Genomic DNA, 15,138 nt, shown 5'->3' with positions numbered 1-15,138 from the left:
TCAGAAAGAAACACACACACACACACATATACATACACACACACATTTATGTGTGTGTGTATGTATGAATGAATGAATGAATGAATGGGTGAAGCCTATTGTGTTTATTTCTCTAATAGCCACTCTTGATGCTATGGACTTGTTCCTAATTGAAGAATGTGGAGTTTAAGTTCAAATTCATTTGAGCACAAATGCATTTTCTATACTCTGCATATCTAGCTCCCACCTATTATCTGTATATATATATGTATGTATGTATGTATGTATGTATCTATCTACCTATCTACTATACATACATACATACATACATACTCACACACACACATGTATATTAGGTTAGTGGTGTCATCAAAAAAAAAATATGAGTAGTCAATACACATAGCTGAGTGAAATATTCATTGCAATTCGTACCATTGTGTTTATATTTTATGATCTTGAGTTTCATATCATGCAATATTTCTCAAAATGATCTTCACATGATAAAGCAAATCCTAAGTTGAGAATTATCTTCTGCAGTGACTAGTGTTTGCATAATTGGTGGGATATCTTATTCTATGTGGGTTTTTGTTTCTCTACATGTCGATTATTTTTACAAAATGGGTGAGGGCATGGCAGCATGGTAAGAAGTTTACTTCCCGACCACATGGTTTTGGGTTCACTCCCATTGTGTGACGCCCTGGGCATGTATGTTTTCTACTCTTGCCCCAGGCTGACAAAAAGCCTTGTGAGTGGATTTGGTAGGCGGAAACTAAAAGAAGCCCATTGTTATTGTATATTGTGTGTCTCCTTGTTTTGGCATTGTATGATAGTTATGTCACTGTCACTCAAGCAGTGTGATTTGATTTCAGTTTGCTTTAGAATCATGTTCAGTCAAGCAGAAATATTTCCTTGCTCAGAAACAGGTGAGAGTTGGTGATGGAAGAGCATCTTGCTGTAGAAGGTGTTTCTCAGCAAAGGGATGTGTGACCTATGCAAGTATGGAAAAGTAGACGTGAAAGCAGTATTGATGTTCTGGCGTAGCATGGTAAATTCCATTGTCTCGACCACGGTCGAATAATGATGATGATGATGAAACTCAGAATCATAAAGTATAAATACAAAGGTATTATTTCAGATATATATATATATATATATACATACACACACATTTTCATTCACTATGGTCATTGCTTGGAATCAAGGACAACTCGATAATATATACATTCTTTCACTATTTGTTTTAGGTGCCTCTGAAGTTCTGAGCAGACACTGACATACTCTCAGCCTTACTGTTCTCAACCCAGCATAACATTGAGGATGTGATAGCTGGAGGGAGAGAGGGCTGTGCCAGTGCCCAGCTGGCATTCATTTTCAGCTGAGTAAACTGGAACAGTGTGAAATGAAGCGTCTTGCTCAAGGACACAACACACACACACACACTGGTCAGGCATTGAACCCACAAATTCACGGTTCTCACCTGAGCATCCTAACCACTAGGTCCTGCATCTTCACACACGCATGCATGCACACACACACACTTGTCTAAGACCATTGTGCATGAAGTTGACATTTCATTACTAGGGAGATGATCTATTCACTTTTTATGTAATCAGTTTCCTATGTTTGATGTGATATGTGTATTAACCAATAATTCATTGATCATGTTAATCTTTTTATATGTCTGGCAAGTGAGAACTGTGCCAATCTGAGATGGTTCTTTTTATGCATGTATATGCTATCAGACACTGTACACCACTGTAATTATTCTGCTTCTATACACAGCACCAGGTTTGTCCCTATCAAGTGCTTTTGAAACCCATTTTATTGAGATGTGGTGATATTGTGATACAAGTTTTTTTTTTATCTTTTACAAGCTGAGTCTGGAGAAAGGGGTAGGGCTCAATAGTTTTGTGGGCCCACTGACACTAACGAGGTCAATGCTGTTCATGTTTTCAGTTTAAGGTATAACAAATCAACATCTGCAGAAAAGAGACAAACCTGGAGAAAATTCCAGAAGGTTGATGTTTTGGAGATGAAGGATTGGACATTGTGATTTATGCAGGGAAAACAGGGTTGGATGCTTTACGAGTAACAAAAGGTGGAGATTAGTGGGTCAAGAGTGCTTGAATGATGTCAGTACGAAACCCACCAGCTCTGAGGAACAGAGGCCATTATATATTATTGTAGTTGTAGAAAGATTATGGAGTTTCTGTAGGAACTGTAGTTTTATTTCATTGTATTATCCAGAGTAATTGACGATATATGATTTCAGGTAGTTCTATTTTCTGTCTTATGTTGAAAAACATTAGGTGAATCTCTTGATTTTGCTTAAGATGTTTTTCTTTTTATATTTGTTCAAGAGTGAATATCATACTTCAAAGGTTTTAATATTTTCCTAATGTGGCAAAATTTTTATGGAGAATTATTTCTGTGATGTGCTGCTGAATATCGCATTTCAATATGATGCATTTGAGAATTTTTCTTGTTGCTGACAATCATGAAATGCCACAACTCTTACTGCTGAGATATCTATTCTTCTACTTCTCCTCATCCTGTTTGAACATTGGGACATTGTTGTTATTTTCTCAGTATTCTCCATGTTAGATCCAGAAGATAACTTGTCTTTCTTTATAATTTCTGCAGGAATGATGTTTGGATTTTTTTTGGTTTTATTATATTTCACATTGTTGATTTCGATCAGGCTATTAATTTGTGTTATTCTTAAAGGTTTCTAGCAGATTAATGGTAGAAAGGTCAAATAGGAAACCTGTTATGGAAGAATTTACTATTCTATCTATCTGTCCAGAACAGTGGTTCTTGATTCTTTTGACATTGTGGTACAATGGAAATCAAACTAAAAAGAAAAACTAAGGACACACTTCGTATGAGGAAAAAAAAATTCATTCCTAAAAATTTAGCGAAAAAACAAAAAAGCACCCTATTGCTTACCTTGTTTTATTAATCATATTTGTATATAACAATATTATAAATAATATGCTTTTAAGCTGCTCAGCTATTAATACACACTTTCTAAAGTAGTTGTAAGTTATGGTTTAAAAAGTCTGCAGCACATATAAGTGTACTATGGTACATTGTTTAAGAACCATTGCAATTTCTTATGTCAAATGTGAGATTAAGTGTATTATTTTTTGCCGTTTCTGCTTTTTAAACTCATTAAACTTTTAATTTATACTATTAAAGCTAGCCATTGGTAACTATTTATATTTCTTTGTCTTTCTGCAGTGCTAATAAGTTTTGAAGTTGATGATTTTGCTCTCGAGTTCATCATGGTAGTGCCATCCTGTATTACCATATTTATCTTTTCATAATGCTTTTTGGTTTAAGCTAGTTAGAAAATCTCTAAAAGAAATGGAAATAGTAACTATACTGAGAAGTAATGTTAATCTCCACATCAATATGGCTGTTCTGTAGGAACCAACGTTACTACTGTTTCTAACTCCAGGAGATGCCTCTTCCAGCTGGTTATTGATGCAATCTGCACCCAATATATATTGCAAACAAGGGAGCGAACCTCTACCATCTTCCATTGTTGGCAATGGGACCACCTGGACATACAGCTTTGAGCTATTTGTGCCCATCCTCAGTGGTGGACACCTGTCTGCTAGAGCTATATTCTTTATTATGATAATATTTATTGGACATAGAGAGGACGATACAGGACAGCACAAACAAAAAGTGTTCATGGATTCATAAATGAGTTTTAAAAATATAAAGATGTGTTTAAATCTAATTAAAAATAATTAAACCTTGGCAGTGAAGTCCACCAGCTACACTGTACTACTTTACTATGGTTGAGATTAAGCAGGGTCATTTACCCCCAACTTTCTTTCCACATCCTTCCATCTTTTCCCATATACACTTCATGACATGCGTCTTTTCTCCAGCCGTATCTTGCTCTTCAGATGATATCTGAAGTAGTATAGCAAGCCAGGGCTGGAGATGAATCTTCCTGTCTTGACTCTTTTCATTCTAGATTTCCATATACATTTTTTCAGCACTACAACTGTGCATAAGAAACATGCCTTACCTTCCTTTGACAGTCCTGGTGGTGGCGCAATCTTTATCATGGACTCAGCTGATAGCTGTACTCTTCCCAGATGCGACAGCATGTGTTTTGCGTAAATTATCAAGCCCCAAAGCTCCAGACACTGAACAAAGGCATGCAGAATGGTTTCATCATCCTGCCTGCACCTTGGGCATGCTAGTAGCACAGACATCCCATGCCTACACAGTTTGTCGCAAACAGGTAAAGCACTTCTATAGCACTGCCCGGCCAGGGATTTCTGGAAGTTTTCCTGGTACCCTGGCCCTTTTGCATCTCCTCCCATCATTCCATTGAATGCCCCTGTTTGTCCATTAAAGACTTGATAGAGGCTTCTCTGACTCTCCACACGACATGCCCATCTGGCAATGGTGATACCCTCTCTCCCCACTGCACGAAGTTTAGCTCTGTGGTTTGTATCGTTGCCTCTATGGTTTTTTCTGGTCTCATTTCCTTGGCTTCTTGTGTAACTATTTTGTTTGTTCTTCTCTGACCCTTACACTTGGCCCCTTGCCTATAAATACTCTGTCGGGCAGTCCCTCAAGTACTTCAGGTTTGGTCTGTATGACTGTCTTGAGAGACTGACCTTTCCAATTTTCTGCTTCCTTTTCTTGCATTTGCGGAATGCTCATTTCTTCTTCCAGGTCATAAGTAATGGCCGCCGCTGTCCTTGTAATATCGAAACCTGCCGGAATTTCTTCCACTTTAATTTTTGTGGTTCGTCTGCCCATGTATGTCAGCAGTAATATCACCTCTTCATTTTTCAAGGTCATTGTAGATAAATCCTTTGCTGTTTTTTTCATTGGCGAATTGAACTTTGACCGTGGATGCCTTCATCTATGTCTGACGTAAATTATTCTGTTCCAGATTGGTGACAAACACTTTTCTATCGCCTCACTTTTATATGTCATAGTTCTGTTTTCTTTCATACTCTACATTTTGTACACAACAGTTTTTGCTGCAATATTCTGTAAAACCTCTTGAGGAGGGAGTAGTTTTGTATCACTACCTGTTTTTTGACAAAGTTCCTATACTTAGAAAGTTCTGCCGTTGTAACTTCCATTGTTATCATGTTGCCGCCCACCATGGCTGAAAATCTTTGCTTTTCCTTGTTGCACTTGCATTAAATTTTCCTTATTTTTAGCCTTTTCCATCTTCGGGATCAGCTGACTCACTCATCATCCTTATTGTGCCTACTCCCTCAAATAATTCTTCTCCTGCAATTTCTTCCCTGTCCATATTTTTCAGACAATTGATGATTTGTAGTCATTTAAATTGGGATAGTGTCGATTATGTTAGTTGGTGATACTCAGGAATCCAGCCAGAAAGTCTAATGACGGTTGCTTCTAATAAGACCCTTCAGAGAAAGCGCCTGAGGACTTACCGCCATGACTCTTCCATGAAGAGTGAGCAGAGAAAATGGATGGATGAATAGTTGTAAAAGTGGAATATCAGTAGCATTGATATCATTTGTGTTAGAGGACCTTTGAAGGCCATGAGAACAGCTCCTTTCTCCAGACAAAACTATCAAAGAAAAAAAAAATGATACTAGAATGAAGCAAAATATGTGTTTTCCTCTTTAAGTAAAAACAATTAAAATCGAAAAAGGGTAATAACTGATTCTCATTTAAAAAAAAATTCAAATAAAATGAAACGTACACAGAAAAATCTGGTGCTATACATGCAGACACAGTCACACTGATATTAAAGAAAGTACTAAATGCTTGTAGTATGCAAATTAGGAGCTTCAGTCCTCTGGAGCTGCTGGGTTTGTTGTGTGTATAAACAATGGCTACTTGTTTCTCGGAGATTGGTCAACTGATGTATACACCTCTGATAAGCACCCGATAATGTTTGAAAATCAATTAAGGACGTTGATTTTTTTTTTTCAATCTACAGAGAAAAAAATTGAAGTTGCCTTGTTTGTATGTCTTCTATGTAGGTTTACACACACATATTATGTATATATATATGTATAAGTATTGGCAATAAGTAAATTTCATCTCCAAAGATTTATCCTCAAGTAATGGTAAAAAAAAAATGTTTACAAATTATTTGTGTGTATGGTGGGGTTGATGTTAATGGACTGTGTTTTTGTCACTTTTATAGAAAATATTCTTTCTTGTAGAAGTTCTTTATCTCTATGCATACAAACATTCAAACATATGTGCATGCATATACACATGCACATGGTCACTAAAATTTAATCACCATTTAGCATTGAAATAAGAAACTCGCAGTAAAAATTGAATTAATTCTCTGTTTAATGTAAAGGAATATACTCTACTACATGTAGTGAGTACCTTTTTTGTGTATCTTGTTTGTGAATCCACACACATATACATACACACCCAGACACACATATTCTTTTAGTGGTTTCAATCATTGCACTGGTTATGTTGGGGCTGTGCATTTAAAAGCTTTTTTGTCAATCATATTGACTATAGTACTAATTTTATTGATCTCTATTTATCAAACCACTGAGTTACACTACAGAAAGTGACATAACCCAAGCACAGAGAAAGTCACACACACACAAACACACACACGCACACAGAAAGATGCATACATACACACACACAAACACACAGAAAGATGCGTACATACTCACGTGCACACACAGAGAAAGATGCATACATACACACTCACACAGAAAGATGCATACATGCTCACACACATACATATACACAAAGATGCACACATTCACATACATGCATGCACACACAAGTTGTGTACACATACTCTCACAACCATACACACACAAAGATACATACGCACACAATACTAACTTACATACAAAGATGCATACACTTACCCCCACACACAAGATGCACACATACATACATGTATAACACACACAAGCAAACAAAGATGCATACACTTTACACACACAAACACACACACACAATGGGCTTCTGCACAGTTTCTGCTTACCAGTTTCCATTCACAAGACATTGGTCAATACAAGACTCCAGTGCAGAACATTTACCCCACAAGGTGCTGTACAGTGAAATTGAACTCAGGACCCTGTAGTTGTGAAGCAAATTTCTTAACCACATAGCTATAACTTTCCAGCAATACTTCAAGAAAGATCTTGTGATGGAAAATGGTAGAAATATTGCCTAGAACAATAAAGATGCAGTAGTTAGTTATTTTTCTTTGTTTTTCCAAATATCCTTTCGCAAGCTTGACTTTGCCTGCTGTTCTTCCAGATAGTTCTCCTTTTCTTAAGAAGTCAATAAAATATATATAAATAATACCAGTTACCTACTGGGGGAGGACAGGTCAATTAAATCAACTACACAAACTATAATCCTTCCTCTGTCTATGTACAAAAACAAAATTGTTATAGATTGCTATTTTGTTCTATTTTATTTTCTATTTTCGTTGAATATATTTTACGGGTCACTGACTTTCACAGCGAATATATGATACAAATTTACTCTGCTATATACCTAAATTCTATATTTTCTTTGTTTAAAAAAAAATTATTAAAAAAATATGCTACAAAAAAGCCATAGATTTCACATATGGCTTCAAGATTCCAGATAGTTTTGTTGTTTTTTTTTTCCTAGTTTGTTTACTTTTTTTTGTTTTATATGTCTTATTTAAATATATTTTAAAAAATCATGTTTGTTTATTGTTGTTCTGTTGATACTATGACTGTTGATGTTTGTTGCTGCTGTTGTTGTTACCACTGCTGCTACAAGTGCTGCTGCTGCTACCACAGTTTTTTAAATTACTATTAATTAGAATGTTGGGGGGGAAAATGTTTTGTTCTCACTCTTTTATTCTTTTACTTGTTTCAGTCATTTGACTGTGGCCATGCTGGAGCACTGCCTTTAGTCTAGCAAATCGACACCGGGACTTATTCTTTGTAAGCCTAGTACTTAGTCTACCGGTCTCTTTTTTTGCTGAGCTGCTAAGTTACAGGGATGTAAACACACCAGCATCGGTTGTCAAGCGATGTTGGGGGGACAAACACTCACACACACATATATATACGACGGGCTTCTTTCAGTTTCCGTTTACAAAATCCACTCACAAGGCTTTGGTCGACCCGAGGCTATAATAGAAGACACTTGCCCAAGGTGCCACGCAGTGGGACTGAACCCGGAACCATGTGGTTCATAAGCAAGCTACTTACCACACAGCCACTCCTACACCTATACTTACCACACAGCCACTCATACACCTTATGTTCTGAGTTCAAATCCCACTGAGGTTGGCTTTGCTTTTTGTCCCTTAGAAGCCATCTTAGTATAGAAGCCATCTTAACATGGTTAACCACATAGGGTTTATGGAAGACCAGTAGTCGCACATGCATACCGGCCTCCCCTCTCCACGCCACCTGTGTTATCCAAGGGAAAGGCAAAGGCCGATACAGCTTGGCACCTGTGACGTTGCAACTCATTTCTACAGCTGAGTGAACTGGAGCAGCGTGAAATAAAGTGTCTTGGCCAAGAAAACAACATGCAGCCTGGTCCGGGATTCGAAATCACAACCTCACAATCGTAAGCTCGACGCTCTAACCACTGAGCCATGTGCCTTCATATATATATAATATTCACAAAGAATATGGAGACTGGTTACATCTTTGAATTTTCCTTTTAATTTTAGCAGTTAATTACACAGCATAGTTAGCTAGAATGACTGACACGTGTTTCTGCTGCATAAAGAATGTGCAGTTGCACATGCAATCTGCAATATTCAGTGAAGCAAACCCAGATACACCCACTGGAACAATTACAATGAGATTGCTCACCCTAAGTAATCCTTGCAGCCCCTTACTACTTGATGTGGTTAGCAGGAACCTTAGACTATACCAGAGATCTTTTATGGTGCTCGCCTGGATAATTTATTCCTATATACTCATTATATTGCATGTGTATATAAAGAAATATAGAACAAAAGAAAACAGTCTACTTTGCCCCCTCCCCTCTATTTTCATTAATGATGATTTCTCTCCCAGTCACCATGCAACCATCACCTCTACAACCACTACCGCTGCTGTGACAGGCAGTAGTAAGCAACATACTTAGTGACACTATCAACAAAAACGCTACCACTTGATGAACAAAATGGCCACCTGCTACATCACCTTATCACACCATCATCATTATTACTATCACTTAAGGCGGCGAGCTGGCAGAATCGTTTGCACGTCGGGCGAAATGGTTAGCGGTATTTCGTCTGCCGCTACGTTCTGAGTTCAAATTCCCCCGAGGTCGACTTTGCCTTTCATCCTTTCGGGGTCGATAAATTGAGTACCAGTTACGCACTGGGGTCGATATAATCGACTTAATCCGTTTGTCTGTTCTTGTTTGTCCTCTCTATGTTTAGCCCCTTGTGGGTAATAAAGAAATAGGTATTCCGTCTGCCGCTACGTTCTGAGTTCAAATTCCGCCGAGGCTAACTTTGCCTTTCATCCTTTCGGGGTCGATTAAATAAGTACCAGTTACGCACTGGGGTCGATGTAATCGACTTAATCCATTTGTCTGTCTTTGTTTGTCCCCTCTATGCTTAGCCCTTTGTGGGCAATAAAGAATTAAAAATTGTTACTATCACTTCTACTGCAACTGCTGGCACCATCAACTACAGCAGTGGTAACAATAACTGATGCCATTGACAAATACAGTGGCATCAGTAAAGTAAAACCGCACCAACTGGCTCTTTCACAGGAGCAGTGCAAGAAGAAATAACAAAGAATTGTTGAGAAAGTCAGAGAACTTATTGAGAAGAAAGGCAAGAAAGTCTCCGTACCCAGGCCACGTGAATTATATAAGGAGGATGTTAAGAGATGAGATGCATGATGATAAACAGGTGCACGAGTCGATGAATAGAAGGACTGATGCACGTCCAGGTGGAGAAGTCCTTGGGACAATGGAGGCCAGATTTGTTTCTGAGCACAAAGGAGGAACCACTATTTCCATAGTTAAGTTTGAGGATTTCCTCAATAGTTAAGATTGAGATTCTTCATAGTTAAGATTGAGGATTTCCTCATCATAATATCACATATAGGTCAGAGAGAGGTGAAGTTGAAGCTAGAAGATGTGCCTCCAGGAATAAGTATATGGTGATTGGTGGTAATTGTTTTGAGTAGTGAGAAGAATGAAACAGGAGTCTTGTATTTACTCAGATTATCCCTTGAAAAAAGTGATTTGGATTAAATGTGAAGCTCCTGATCCAAACAAAACAGGAAAAATTAGAAAGTATCCTTGTCACGATTGAACAGTCAAAGGGTATGTAGATGGGAAGAAGGTCCAAGTACCAAGTAGTGGCATCTACACTACCGCGACACCATCATGGCGGTGATGGCCACCACCAAACTCACAAACAATAAGAAAACGCACAATCAGCAAAAGCACCAAAGAAGCCACAAAAACAATAACAATAACAGCACCAGCAGTCACACATTCAAGAAAGCTCTTTTCAACTTGACTTCTCTCTCTCTCTCTTTCTCTGAAATATATATATATATATATATATATATATATATATATATATATGCATACATACAAACATATATGTACGTACCTACATCTACATGTATATATACATGCATATATAAATAATTATACGTGAGTACAGGACACCACAATAAGACGTAGAAACGGGAAAATAAAAAAAAAAAGCCCAAAAAACAAGAAAACGAAAAAAAACAGTTACAGGACGTGCTACACAAGGAAAAAACCCCGCCATCAGCTGTCGCTAGTAGAGTCAAGCATGTTTCGAAGGCAGAGACACAACACTAATCCACTAGGCCTTCCTGCGAGAGAATTAAAATAAAATTCCAAGCAGCGGGGCAAAATGAGTACGAACACGAACAGGACGTAACAATAAAACTGCAAAAATAAAAATACATGTACAAAAAATACAAATAAATACAAAACGAGAAAATAAAAAGAGAATACGATACAGGAAATCAAACACACAAGAGCACGAACGAAAACCTTTTTTCTGGCAAGGACGAAGGATACTGTAGCAGCGCGTGGGAGGCAGTCTTTTCAGTAGTAAGAGCAACGTGTAAAAGAAAATTTTATAATATATATATATATATAAAGGATGCTACCTTTAATTTTATTGTCGCAAATATAAACAGCAGGGGTTTGATGAATGTTAGAAGGAAACGCACAAGAAATACAAAGGAGAGTGGACTTTGGGAAGCTCATTCCCCAAACAGCAGCTTTAAAATTTCTTTTGAAAATATACAGAAGCCTACTGTGATTTAAATAGAAAATTCCTTGATAATGTGCGAATTTTTGGGGGTAGGGCACAAAAGCCTTTTGGAAACTTTCAAAAAATCCGTTCTTGCTTAAAAGTCAAGATTATTCATCTTTTGCATGACGAAGTTAAGTAATCTTTCTCCGTTTTGTCCAGTGAAAATGGCCGTACTAAGAATAGGCTATATAATTCACGTGGCCTGGGGCTAGCTTGAAAGCAAAATTAGTTGATCAAGAACCTCAGGTCTCTGGATATAGATGTAGTAACCATCAACTAGATCAGAATTTCCTGGATGCATACACTTGTATTTGTCTTTCATAACGACAAGGTATATGAGCCTGTTGTTCAGTATGATTTGGGGAGGGTAGCAGTGTTTTAGAGAGGTTTTGTTGCGCTCTTGAGTGCACCATTCCTACTTATACATACATACATATATATATAATCAAAATAAGCAACAAGAATGTCTTTGGTAATTTGGTACGATCGTTTCACGCTACATCATTTTATTAAACATTAATAAAATGATGTAGCGTGAAACGATCGTACCAAATTACCGAATACATTCTTGTAGCGTTTCACGCTACATCATTTTATTAAACATTAATAAAATGATGTAGCGTGAAACGATCGTACCAAATTACCGAATACATTTTTGTAGCGTTTCACGCTACATCATTTTATTAAACATTAATAAAATGATTAGCGTGAAACGATCTACCAAATTACCGCATACATTTTTGTAGCGTTTCACGCTACATCATTTTATTAAACATTAATAAAATGATGTAGCGTGAAACGATCTACCAAATTACCGAATACATTTTTGTAGCGTTTCACGCTACATCATTTTATTAAACATTAATAAAATGATGTAGCGTGAAACGATCGTACCAAATTACCGAATACATTTTGTAGCGTTTCACGCTACATCATTTTATTAAACATTAATAAAATGATGTGCGTGAAACGATCGTACCAAATTACCGAATACATTCTTGTAGCGTTTCACGCTACATCATTTTATTAAACATTAATAAAATGATGTAGCGTGAAACGATCGTACCAAATTACCGAATACATTCTTGTAGCGTTTCACGCTACATCATTTTATTAAACATTAATAAAATGATGTAGCGTGAAACGATCGTACCAAATTACCGAATACATTTTTGTTGCTTATTTTGATTATAATCACCCCATGGATTTATATGGATAACACCATACAAAATTTTGGTGCATCTAACTTAAGTACCATATTCATTGAATCTAAATTTTGCTGAACTTATATATATATATATATATAATATATATATATATATATATATTATATATATATATATAATATATATATATATATATATATTATATATATATATATATTTGGTTGCACTTCATTTCTCCTTGCTACTATCACTCTCCCCTGACTTCTTGCTACGCTTATTTTCCTATAACAATTTTATCCTTTATTAACTACTCGCTAGAGATAAAGTATTATTATCTATTCTCTAGAACTCGTATTCGTCAATTATTCGTTTGTTATCTCCTTCCGAGCTATCTAGCTATTTACTGGTTCTGCTTAATGTAGTAATATTTTTTATTAATATTTAATCACTTTTTAAAATACTATTTTATATCATATTATATTATTGTGTTATGATATTTTGACTTTGATTTGACTTGTTCTGTTCTATTTATTGCTAAGTTAATCAGCTCCCTTAATTGTACTTCTTTATTTGTATCCTATTTTTCTATTATTCATGGACCTCTTCTTTTGAATACCCATCCCACTTAACCCTTTTGTGGATGCCGTTGCTTTTTTCTACTGGTCTAATTTAAATACCGTCCTCTTTACTCGGACAGCTGTCTACATTATATATACGTCGTCTCGCCTAAGTTGGTATGCCTGACGTCACAATCGATTTATCTAGTAGGATACAATATTGCATGTCCTTTTGAACAATTTACTCTGTGCCTTTCTATAGGCTTGTCGAAATGATTAATTTTTCCCTACGACATTTTGAGCCACTCCCAATTATTGTATTTATTGGGGCATTCGCCCTTATGCAAGCGTACTGCATCGTTTTCAAGGTCATGCTATAATGATAGAGTCGGGTTTAATTTAATATCGCTTGCAATTACATAATCATTGTTTATATTGATTATAGCATTTTAAATTATTTATCTAACCCATCAGTTATGGAAACTATTGTAACCGAATAATAGATATGATCCCACTATATTCATTATATATATATATATATATATATATATATATGACGCGCTGAAAATAAGTCAAGGTACGTGCTTTAACCTTTCAATTCGGCCCAGTGATGTTATGGATACTAAACAACTCGTGAGTAGACAGCTAAATGAATTTGGAGAGGTACAAGAAGTGGGGTCGGGTTGTGTGGATGTATGTCTACGATTGTCGCGTGTGATCTGGTGGGAGGTGATGCTGTTCACGTGTGTACTGAGTGCCGTTGTTTCATTTATGTAAATGAACGTTTACGTTTGTGTATTTGTATGCCGCGGATTCTCCAAATCCAATCTATTAGTAGCACAGTGATGGTTTTTGAGACATACCAAAAATTTTTCGTGTAAGATTCTTATGTGAATAGATGCACACGCTTGGGTATATAGATCAACAGTTTAACCAGCATGCAAGCTCAGCCATATATTTACAAACACCGGGAACTCTTTGAACTCAAAAACTGTTGTTGCTTTGTTAGCAACAGGCTTGAACTATCTCAAGAAGAATTTAAATTAAATTCGAAGAAAAATCATACATACATACATACGTACGTACGTACGTACATACATACATACATACATACATACATACATACATACATACATACATACATACATACATACATACATACATGCATGCATACAGAGACAGATAGATAGACAGAATGAGTAGACCTATAGCATGTTTGAATGTTATTTACAATCTGTACACAATGGACTTCTATACATTCCTCCAGGATTATAGCGAAACTCACAATGCTGCGACGGATGAGCAGACAGGAGGAAAGAAAGAAGTCTAGGGCCGTTCCAAAAAATTCATCAAAAGCTGTCCTTAAAGAAACGGCACTGATTGTATGGCTATAATATAAAAAAGCGTTTGATTCTGTCTCTCACTCATGGATAAATGAATCACTATGTCTTACTAAGGTTCCAATTATTATAGCCAGTGACATTAAGAGATTGACAATATAGTTCACCGAGCTGTTGATAAGAACTAGAGCTTCTGTTATAATCACTGACTGAATTGGACTATCAACAGCAATATTCTTGGTTTAACAGCTAATCTGTAATGTTTTTCGTTCTGACAGTGAACCCCTTGTCAGTCCTATTAAGGAAATGCAAAAGCTACACCATGGCATCTGGCGAGGAGAGAAAAATGGATATCAACCTCAGCTTTTTTGTTGATGTCCTTCAATTGCCTGTGAGTAATATCCACGATGCTGAGGGATAGTTACTGATGATCACAATATATATATATATAGGATATAGGAATGGATTTTGGCCGAGGTAATTATTCATATTTGGTAGTCAGAGAATATGCATACATATGGCATGTGTCTATCTCTTCCTATTACTAATAATGATACCTCAGAATCGATGAGAATATTAAATATGTTGGTATTTCGTCCGGTCTTTACGTTCTGAGTTCAAATTCCGCCGCGGTCGACTTTGTCTTTCATCCTTTCGGGGTCGATAAAATAAGTACCAGTTGATCACTGGGATTGATGTAATCAACTTACTCCATCACCCAAGATTGCTGGCCTTGTGCCAAAATTTGAAGCCAATATTAAATATGTTGGTGTTGTGAGTATAGCTAGAATAATAAAAGAATACTCATAAGA

The sequence above is a fragment of the Octopus sinensis genome, linkage group LG11, assembly GCF_006345805.1.
Source record: "Octopus sinensis linkage group LG11, ASM634580v1, whole genome shotgun sequence".
NCBI classification, from domain to species: Eukaryota; Metazoa; Mollusca; class Cephalopoda; order Octopoda; family Octopodidae; genus Octopus; species Octopus sinensis.
This window is presented reverse-complemented; position numbering follows the sequence as displayed.